General features: G+C 53.8%; 1 pseudogene; it reads right to left on the bottom strand.

The window, feature by feature from the left end:
* Nucleotides 1-9186: 9186 nt before the first annotated feature.
* LOC147729958 (metallophosphoesterase domain-containing protein 1 pseudogene) lies at nt 9187-10087 on the bottom strand (annotated as a pseudogene).
* Between the last annotated feature and the right edge of the window lie 250 nt (nt 10088-10337).

The following is a 10337-nucleotide window of genomic DNA, read 5'->3' as shown; positions in this document are numbered from 1 at the left end:
ACCCCTGTCATGTCTGGGCACTGCTGGGAGTCCTGTGCACACCCCTCTCCTATGTCTGGGCACTGCTGAGAGTCCTGTGCACACCCCTCTCCTATGTCTGGGCACTGCTGGGAGTCATATCCACCCACCCATGTCATGTCTGGGCACTGCTGGGAGTCCTGTGCACACCCCTCTCCTATGTCTGGGCACTGCTGGGAGTCATATCCACCCACCCCTGTCATGTCTGAGCACTGCTGTGAGTCATATCCACCCACCCCTGTCATGTCTGGGCACTGCTGGGAGTCATATCCACCCACCCGTCATGTCAGGGCACTGCAGGGAGTCCTGTACACAGCCCTCTCCTATGTCTGGACACTTCTGGGAGTCATATCCACCCACCCCTGTCATGTCCAGGCACTGCTGGGAGTCATATCCACCCACCCCTGTCATGTCTGGGCACTGCTGGGGGTCATGTGCACACCCCTCTCCTATGTCTGGGCACTGCTGGGAGTCATATCCACCCGCCCCTGTCATGTCTGGGCACTGCTGGGGGTCCTGTGCACACCCCTCTCCTATGTCTGGACACTGCTGGGAGTCATGTGCACACCCCTCTCCTATGTATGGGCACTGCTGGGAGTCATATCCACCCACCCCTGTCATGTCTGGGCACTGCTGGGGGTCCTGTGCACACCCCTCTCCTATGTCTGGGCACTGCTGGGAGTCCTGTACACACCCCTCTCCTATGTCTGGGCACTGCTGGGAGTCCTATGCACACCCCTCTCCGATGTCTGGGCACTGCTGGGAGTCATATCCACCCACCCCTGTCATGTCTGGGCCCTGCTGGGAGTCCTGTGCACACCCCTCTCCTATGTCTGGGCACTGCTGCGAGTCCTGTTCACACCCCTCTCCTATGTCTGGGCACTGCTGGGAGTCATATACACCCACCTCTGTCATGTCTGGGCACTGCTGGGAGTCATATCCCCCCACCCCTGTCATTTCTGGGCACTGCTAGGAGTCCTGTGCACACCCCTCTCCTATGTCTGGGCACTGCTGGGAGTCATATCCACCCACCCCTGTCATGTCTGGGCACTGCTGGGAGTCCTGTGCACACCCCTCTCCTATGTATGGGCACTGCTGGGAGTCATATCCACCCACCTCTGTCATGTCTGGGCACTGATGGGGGTCCTGTGCACACCCCTCCCCTATGTCTGGGCACTGCTGGGAGTCATATCCACCCACCCCTGTCATGTCAGGGCACTGATGGAGGTCCTATGCACATCCCTCTCCTATGTCTGGGCACTGCTGGGAGTCCTGTACACACCCCTCTCCTATGTCTGGGCACTGCTGGGAGTCATATCCACCCACCCCTGTCATGTCTGGGCACTGCTGGGAGTCCTGTGCACACCCCTCTCCTATGTCTGGGCACTGCTGAGAGTCCTGTGCACACCCCTCTCCTATGTCTGGGCACTGCCGGGAGTCATATCCACACACCCATGTCATGTCTGGGCACTGCTGGGAGTCCTGTGCACACCCCTCTCCTATGTCTGGGCACTGCTGGGAGTCATATCCACCCACCCCTGTCATGTCTGAGCACTGATGGGAGTCATATCCACCCACCCCTGTCATGTCTGGGCACTGCTGGGAGTCATATCCACCCACCCCTGTCATGTCAGGGCACTGCAGGGAGTCCTGTACACAGCCCTCTCCTATGTCTGGGCACTTCTGGGAGTCATATCCACCCACCCCTGTCATGTCCAGGCACTGCTGGGAGTCATATCCACCCACCCCTGTCATGTCTGGGCACTGCTGGGGGTCATGTGCACACCCCTCTCCTATGTCTGGGCACTGCTGGAAGTCATATCCACCCGCCCCTGTCATGTCTGGGCACTGCTGGGGGTCCTGTGCACACCCCTCTCCTATGTCTGGGCACTGCTGGGAGTCATGTGCACACCCCTCTCCTATGTATGGGCACTGCTGGGAGTCATATCCACCCACCCCTGTCATGTCTGGGCACTGCGGGGGGTCCTGTGCACACCCCTCTCCTATGTCTGGGCACTGCTGGGAGTCCTGTACACACCCCTCTCCTATGTCTGGGCACTGCTGGGAGTCCTATGCACACCCCTCTCCGATGTCTGGGCACTGCTGGGAGTCATATCCACCCACCCCTGTCATGTCTGGGCCCTGCTGGGAGTCCTGTACACACCCCTCTCCTATGTCTGGGCACTGCTGCGAGTCCTGTTCACACCCCTCTCCTATGTCTGGGCACTGCTGGGAGTCATATACACCCACCTCTGTCATGTCTGGGCACTGCTGGGAGTCATACCCCCCACCCCTGTCATTTCTGGGCACTGCTAGGAGTCCTGTGCACACCCCTCTCCTATGTCTGGGCACTGCTGGGAGTCATATCCACCCACCCCTGTCATGTCTGGGCACTGCTGAGAGTCCTGTGCACACCCCTCTCCTATGTATGGGCACTGCTGGGAGTCATATCCACCCACCTCTGTCATGTCTGGGCACTGATGGGGGTCCTGTGCACACCCCTCCCCTATGTCTGGGCACTGCTGGGAGTCATATCCACCCACCCCTGTCATGTCAGGGCACTGCTGGAGGTCCTATGCACATCCCTCTCCTATGTCTGGGCACTGCTGGGAGTCCTGTACACACCCCTCTCCTATGTCTGGGCACTGCTAGCAGTCCTGTGCACACTCCTCCCCTATTTCTGGGCACTGCTGGGAGTCATATCCACCACCTCTATCATGTCCAGGCACTGCTGGAGGTCCTGTGCACACCCCTCTCCTATGTCTGGACACTGCTGGGAGTCCTGTACACACCCCTCTCCTATGTCTGGGCACTGCTGGGAGTCATATCCACCCACCCCTGTCATGTCTGGGCACTGCTGGGAGTCCTGTGCACACCCCTCTCCTATGTCGGGGCACTGCTTCGGGTCCTGTGCACACCCCTCTACTATGTCTAGGCACTGCTCTGAGTCATATCCACCCACCCCTGTCATGTCTGGGCACTGCTGGGAGTCCTGTGCACACCCCTCTCCTAATACTGGCACTGCTGGGAGTCATATCCACCCACCCCTGTCATTTCTGGGCACTGCTGGGAGTCATATCCACCCACCCCTGTCATGTCTGGGCACTGCTGGGGGTCCTGTGCACGCCCCTCTCCTATGTCTGGGCACTACAGAGAGTCATATCCAGCCACCCCTGTCATGTCTGGGCACTGCTGGGAGTCCTGTGCACACCCCTCTCCTATGTCTGGGCACTGCTGGGAGTCATATCCACCCACCCCTGTCATGTCTGGGCACTGCTGGGAGTCATATCCACCCACCCCTGTCATGTCTGGGCACTGCTGGGAGTCCTGTGCACACCCCTCTCCTATGTCTGGGCACTGCTGGGAGTCCTGTGCACACCCCTCTCATGTCTGGGCACTGCTGGGGGTCCTGTGCACACCCCTCTCCTATGTCTGGGCACTGCTGGGAGTCCTGTACACACCCCTCTCCTATGTCTGGGCACTGCTGGAAGTCCTATGCTCACCCCTCTCCGATGTCTGGGCACTGCTGGGAGTCATATCCACCCACCCCTGTCATGTCTGGGCACTGCTGGGAGTCCTGTGCACACCCCTCTCCTATGTCTGGGCACGGCTGCGAGTCCTGTTCACATCCCTCTCCTATGTCTGGGCACTGCCGTGAGTCATATACACCCACCCCTGTCATGTCTGGGCACTGCTGGGAGTCATATCCACCCACCCCTGTCATTTTTGGGCACTGCTAGGAGTCCTGTGCACACCCCTCTCCTATGTCTGGGCACTGCTGGGAGTCATATCCACTCACCCCAGTCATGTCTGGGCACTGCTGGGAGTCCTGTGCACACCCCTCTCCTATGTCTGGGCACTGCTGGGAGTCATATCCACCCACCCCTGTCATGTCTGGGCACTGCTGGGGGTCCTGTGCACACCCCTCCCCTATGTCTGGGCACTGCTGGGAGTCATATCCACCCACCCCTGTCATGTCTGGGCACTACTGGGGGTCCTATGCACATCCCCCTCCTATGTCTGGGCACTGCTGGGAGTCCTGTACACACCCCTCTCCTATGTCTGGGCACTGCTGGCAGTCCTTTGCACACTCCTCCCCTATTTCTGGGCACTGCTGGGAGTCATATCCACCCACCTCTATCATGTCTGGGCACTGCTGGGGGTCCTGTGCACACCCCTCTCCTATGTCTGGACACTGCTGGGAGTCCTGTACACACCCCTCTCCTATGTCTGGGCACTGCTGGGAGTCCTCTGCACACCCCTATCCTATGTCTGGGCACTGCTGGGAGTCATATCCACCCACCCCTGTCATGTCTGGGCACTGCTGGGAGTCCTGTGCACACCCCTCTCCTATGTCAGGGCACTGCTTCGAGTCCTGTGCACACCCCTCTACTATGTCTAGGCACTGCTGGGAGTCATATCCACCCACCCCTGTCATGTCTGGGCACTGCTGGGAGTCCTATGCACACCCTCTCCTAATACTGGCACTGCTGGGAGTCATATCCACCCAGCCCTGTCATGTCTGGGCACTGCTAGGGGTCCTGTGCCCACCCCTCTCCTATGTCTGGGCACTGCTGGGAGTCCTGTGCACACCCCTATCCTATGTCTGGGCACTGCTGGGAGTCCTGTGCACACCCCTCTCCTATGTCTGGGCACTGCTGGGAGTCATATCCACCCACCCCTGTCATGTCTGGGCACTGCTGGGAGTCCTGTGCACACCCCTCTCCTATGTCTGGGCACTGCTGAGAGTCCTGTGCACACCCCTCTCCTATGTCTGGGCACTGCTGGGAGTCATATCCACCCACCCATGTCATGTCTGGGCACTGCTGGGAGTCATATCCACCCACCACTGTCATGTCTGGGCACTGCTGGGAGTCATATCCACCCACCCCTGTCATGTCTGGGCACTGCTGGGAGTCATATCCACCCACATTGTCATGTCAGGGCACTGCAGGGAGTCCTGTACACAGCCCTCTCCTATGCCTGGGCACTTCTGGGAGTCATATCCACCCACACCTGTCATGTCCGGGCACTGCTGGGAGTCATATCCACCCACCCCTGTCATGTCTGGGCACTGCTGGGGGTCATGTGCACACTCCTCTCCTATGTCTGGGCACTGCTGGAAGTCATATCCATCCGCCCCTGTCATGTCTGGGCACTGCTGGGGGTCCTGTGCACACCCCTCTCCTATGTCTGGGCACTGCTTGGAGTCATGTGCACACCCCTCTCCTATGTATGGGCACTGCTGGGAGTCATATCCACCCACCCCTGTCATGTCTGGGCACTGCTGGGGGTCCTGTGCACACCCCTCTCCTATGTCTGGGCACTGCTGGGAGTCCTGTACACACCCCTCTCCTATGTCTGGGCACTGCTGGGAGTCCTATGCACACCCCTCTCCGATGTCTGGGCGCTGCTGGGAGTCATATCCACCCACCCCTGTCATGTCTGGGCCCTGCTGGGAGTCCTGTGCACACCCCTCTCCTATGTCTGGGCACTGCTGCGAGTCCTGTTCACACCCCTCTCCTATGTCAGGGCACTGCTGGGAGTCATATACACCCACCCCTGTCATGTCTGGGCACTGCTGGGAGTCATATCCACCCACCCCTGTCATTTCTGGGCACTGCTAGGAGTCCTGTGCACACCCCTCTCCTATGTCTGGGCACTGCTGGGAGTCATATCCACCCACCCCTGTCATGTCTGGGCACTGCTGGGAGTCCTGTGCACACCCCTCTCCTATGTATGGGCACTGCTGGGAGTCATATCCACCCACCTCTGTCATGTCTGGGCACTGATGGGGGTCCTGTGCACACCCCTCCCCTATGTCTGGGCACTGCTGGGAGTCATATCCACCCACCCCTGTCATGTCTGGGCACTGCTGGGGGTCCTATGCACATCCCTCTCCTATGTCTGGGCACCTCTGGGAGTCCTGTACACGCCCCTCTCCCATGTCTGGGCACTAGTTGCAGTCCTGTGCACACTCCTCCCCTATTTTTGGGCACTGCTGGGAGTCATATCCACCACCTCTATCATGTCTGGGCACTGCTGGAGGTCCTGTGAACACCCCTCTCCTATGTCTGGACACTGCTGGGAGTCCTGTACACACCCCTCTCCTATGTCTGGGCACTGCTGGGAGTCATATCCACCCACCCCTGTCATGTCTGGGCACTGCTGGGAGTCCTGTGCACACCCTTCTCCTGTGTCGGGGCACTGCTTCGAGTCCTGTGCCCACCCCTCTACTATGTCTAGGCACTGCTGGGAGTCATATCCACCCACCCCTGTCATGTCTGGGCACTGCTGGGAGTCCTGTGCACACCCCTCTCCTAATACTGGCACTGCTGGGAGTCATATCCACCCACCCCTGTCATTTCTGGGCACTGCTGGGAGTCATATCCACCCACCCCTGTCATGTCTGGGAACTGCTGGGGGTCCTGTGCACACCCCTCTCCTATGTCTGGGCACTACTGGGAGTCATATCCACCCACCCCTATCATGTCTGGGCACTGCTGGGAGTCCAGTGCACACCCCTCTCCTATGTCTGGGCACTGCTGGGAGTCATATCCACCCACCCCTGTCATGTCTGGGCACTGCTGGGAGTCATATCCACCCACCCCTGTCATGTCTGGGCACTGCTGGGAGTCCTGTGCACACCCCTCTCCTATGGCTGGGCACTGCTGGGAGTCATATCCACCCACCCCTGTCATATCTGGGCACTGCTGTGGGTCCTGTGCACACCCCTCTCCTATGTCTGGGCACTGCTGGGAGCCATATCCACCCACCCCTGTCATGTCTGGGCACTGATGGGAGTCCTGTACACACCCCTCTCCTATGTCTGGGCACTGCTGGGAGTCCTGTGCACACCCCTCTCCTATGTCTGGGCACTGCTGGGAGTCATATCCACCCACCTCTGTCATGTCTGGGCACTGCTGGGAGTCCTGTGCACCCACCCCCTATACTGTTGGGCACTGCTGGGCACTGCTGGGGGTCTTTGTCACCCACCACTCAGATGTGACGCACCGTACCCGACATTTCAGACGTGTGTACGGCATGTATCACTATTGCAATAGTGATATGCGTTAGCGTGTGGCGCACCGTACCCAGACATTTCAGACGTGTGTGCGGCACGTATCACTATTGCAATAGTGATATGCGCTAGCGTGTGGCGCACCATGCCCCCCCCACGTTAATGGCGTATGTGCGGCACGTATCACTATTGCAATGGTGATATGCGCTACCGTGTGGTGCACCGTACCCCGACGTTAATGGCGTATGTGCGGCACATATCGCTGTAGCAATGGTGATATGCGCTAGCGTGTGGCGGACCGTACAGGTATACTTCCGTTGTTGCGGTACGTTGTACTCACCGTCTGCGCCGTCGTCAGTTTCTAAATACGAGGTCGTAGGCGTACAGGGCTGGGATGACACGCTCGAGGGGGTTCATGTTGTGTATGTCGCGTACCGGGGTGCATTTCGGGCCGGACTCTGGTTTTACGGAGTGACGTCAACACGGATCGTACTTCCTGGTCTGGAAATGGCTGCCTATTTAAGTACGGACGTAGCGTACAGAGTCACCCGGAGACAATCCGTATGTACTTTGAAGTTGTACGGTGTTTGGTACCAGTCGTACGGAGTGGCGCATAGGGTTCGGATCGTACTTGCTCGTTCGTACGGGGACGTTGTTGGTGTATGAATCGTACAGGAAAAACGCTCCATACAGCTAATTGGAGCGCTTTTTCCCCGATTCATAATCGACCCTTAATGTTCTATTCTGTCAAATATTCATACAATTCAGTAGCTATAAATTGTGGACCACTGACAGATACTAATTCTTCTGGATAACCTCTCTTCCAAACTAATGTTTCCAAAAAATTATTCCTCTTTTAGTAGTTACCTTGCTCGTAAATTGATTTTGAAGCCACTTGAAATGGTAATAAACTAAATCCAATGAAAGCCTGTTTTGAACACCAATGAAATCTAATGGACCCATTATATTAATAGCCATTTTAGCCCAAGGTCTCATCGGAAATGCCTCAAACTCCTAGGAGTGATTCATTTGGTGCCTCGTCTTATACCCCGCTCATCTTCATACAAATCATTCCTGAAAAATTCAAATTTCTCCACTCGCATCTAGCTGTTTGGGCCGCCCTTCACGGATCCACACCCTCAAAGTGTGTAATATTCATTATATATTTGTACCTCTTTCTACATTTTCTTTTTTGAAATCGCTTTTACTTTTGCTGTGACTAGGGTTGCTTCCCATCTATGCTCATCTTTTTTTTTTTATCCAGCATTAGCTCAGTTTCACATCTTTTCACAAGTTTAACTCTGACAGGCTATCATCAAACTCATTCTACAATACAATTACATTCTTCTAAATTACACACCAATCTGGTAATTTTAGGAGATGCTAGTCCTCAACCTTTTATGGATGGTAAATGTTTCAATGATTTATGATCCATGCATACTGTGAAGGGCACACCCCACAGATATGTGTGAAAATGCTGGGGTGCCCAATACACAGCAAATGCTTCTCTTTCAATCACATCTCTCCGTTTACCCCATGGTATATAGAGCATGTGCTATTACCACTTCTGCTCCATTCAGTATTCAGCTTAAAACTCACATAGAACATACATATTAATATCTGTAGTAACTATACTTTTACTCTTCAAATTAAATCTTTACAGTGCTGGGGCTTCATTAATTTCTCTTTTTTATCCTCTTGAATCCTTCCTGACATAAACCACACCAATCACTTTTCTTGTTTTATTTGATAACTCTCATGGTTTTAAAAAATCCATTTTTTCTGAACTTGTCATAAAACTATTATTCTAAAACTTTATTGCAAATCATATTCACTCTCTGTTACAGCGCCATCCATAAGTGTGTCAATAACTGTATCTTTAGGTTTCTTTTTTGTGTGTTCATTGTTTATTAAAAAAACAGAAGACTGGCAGGTGTCTATGTAAAAATTCAGAACAAAGCAAAAACTGCATTTGGTATATTAATAAAACATACAGAATGTAGTTAAGTTGTATTTTCTATTAGACTTGCTGTAAACATTAAAGTCCATAACTTGTATTTTACTTGTTTTGCTGGCTGCAACTTGCAGATGCAAAGCGAGAATGAAAAGAACTTTGAAGATATACCAGTTTTAATGAATTCACAATTTCATGGTGTAGGTAGGTCAATGACTATTGGTGGATTTACTGATTGATAATTCACGGTGCATACTAATGAATTTACATACGTGGTTGTTCTATCAGCCATTACACCATAGCCTTCCAGGATATGTTCAAAGACATGGAGTCTTGGTTGTACTCTTCGCTGGATTGTATTCAAAAGCTCTACACAGCCTACACTTTGCATTTTTCTTGGTACCCAGTCTGGAAACCCGAGTGGAGGTCCATGTGCTATAGGAATACCAGTTGCTTCTGGAATATTGTTCCATTTGTCCAATAGAACTTGGCCTCGGGGAAGATTAAAGCCCCAACCATAAAAACAGGGTTGCCACGGAGAGCCATAAATTCTTAATCCGCTTACAGTTGTTTCAGAATCTTGAAGATATATTCAGTTTGTAGGAAAAGACTGCACATTTTCATAATTCTCTGGCTTTAATTTACACATAGAAGGAAAATAGTAGAAGTCTTGTTTGATTAAATCGGCCATAAATTCTTTGGTCAAGGGTCACTTCATGATTTCCTGCTATTACAATCTTACGTTCGTAGGGCAGTTCACCAAGCCAGTCATTGAATTTTCTAACCTCACTAGGAAGTCCAAGCTTAGTAAAATCCCCTGCGTGGATCATAACATCTCCATATGGAATGTGTATTGGATCTGTTCCGGAATGAGTATCAGAAATACAGACAAAGCAAGTGTATCCTGGAGGCTTTGGAGTATCGTGAGGGACAGGGTCCTCCATTTGGACATGTGGGGGCTGAAACCGACCTTGGTTAATGTTGTAGAACATGAAAGCTTGTGTTGGGTTTGAGCTATACTCATCCACTTCAATGATCACCCTACCACGATGATACCTCCTAGGTGCCATGATGCAAGAGTGAGTGAAGGTCATACTTGCACTGCGGTGCTGTTTTGAAACATCATCTCTGCAGAGTTCCAACTTCTAATGAAGCGGCCATTTCCTTACAGCACTCCATCGGTACAGTCTGCGTTTAAAACCCTAGACCTTCTGCCAAGGATACGATTTCAAAATAGAGGAGGCGCTTGTGAGTCGGAAGCGGTCACTTCAGCGGTCCGCAGTGCGTGGCGCAGTTCATTTACTCGGCCGACGGCACAATCTGGAGGAGAGCAGAGTAACCGGC

This window comes from Lissotriton vulgaris, chromosome 2_1, assembly GCF_964263255.1.
Source record: "Lissotriton vulgaris chromosome 2_1, aLisVul1.2, whole genome shotgun sequence".
NCBI classification, from domain to species: Eukaryota; Metazoa; Chordata; class Amphibia; order Caudata; family Salamandridae; genus Lissotriton; species Lissotriton vulgaris.
This window is presented reverse-complemented; position numbering and strand designations above follow the sequence as displayed.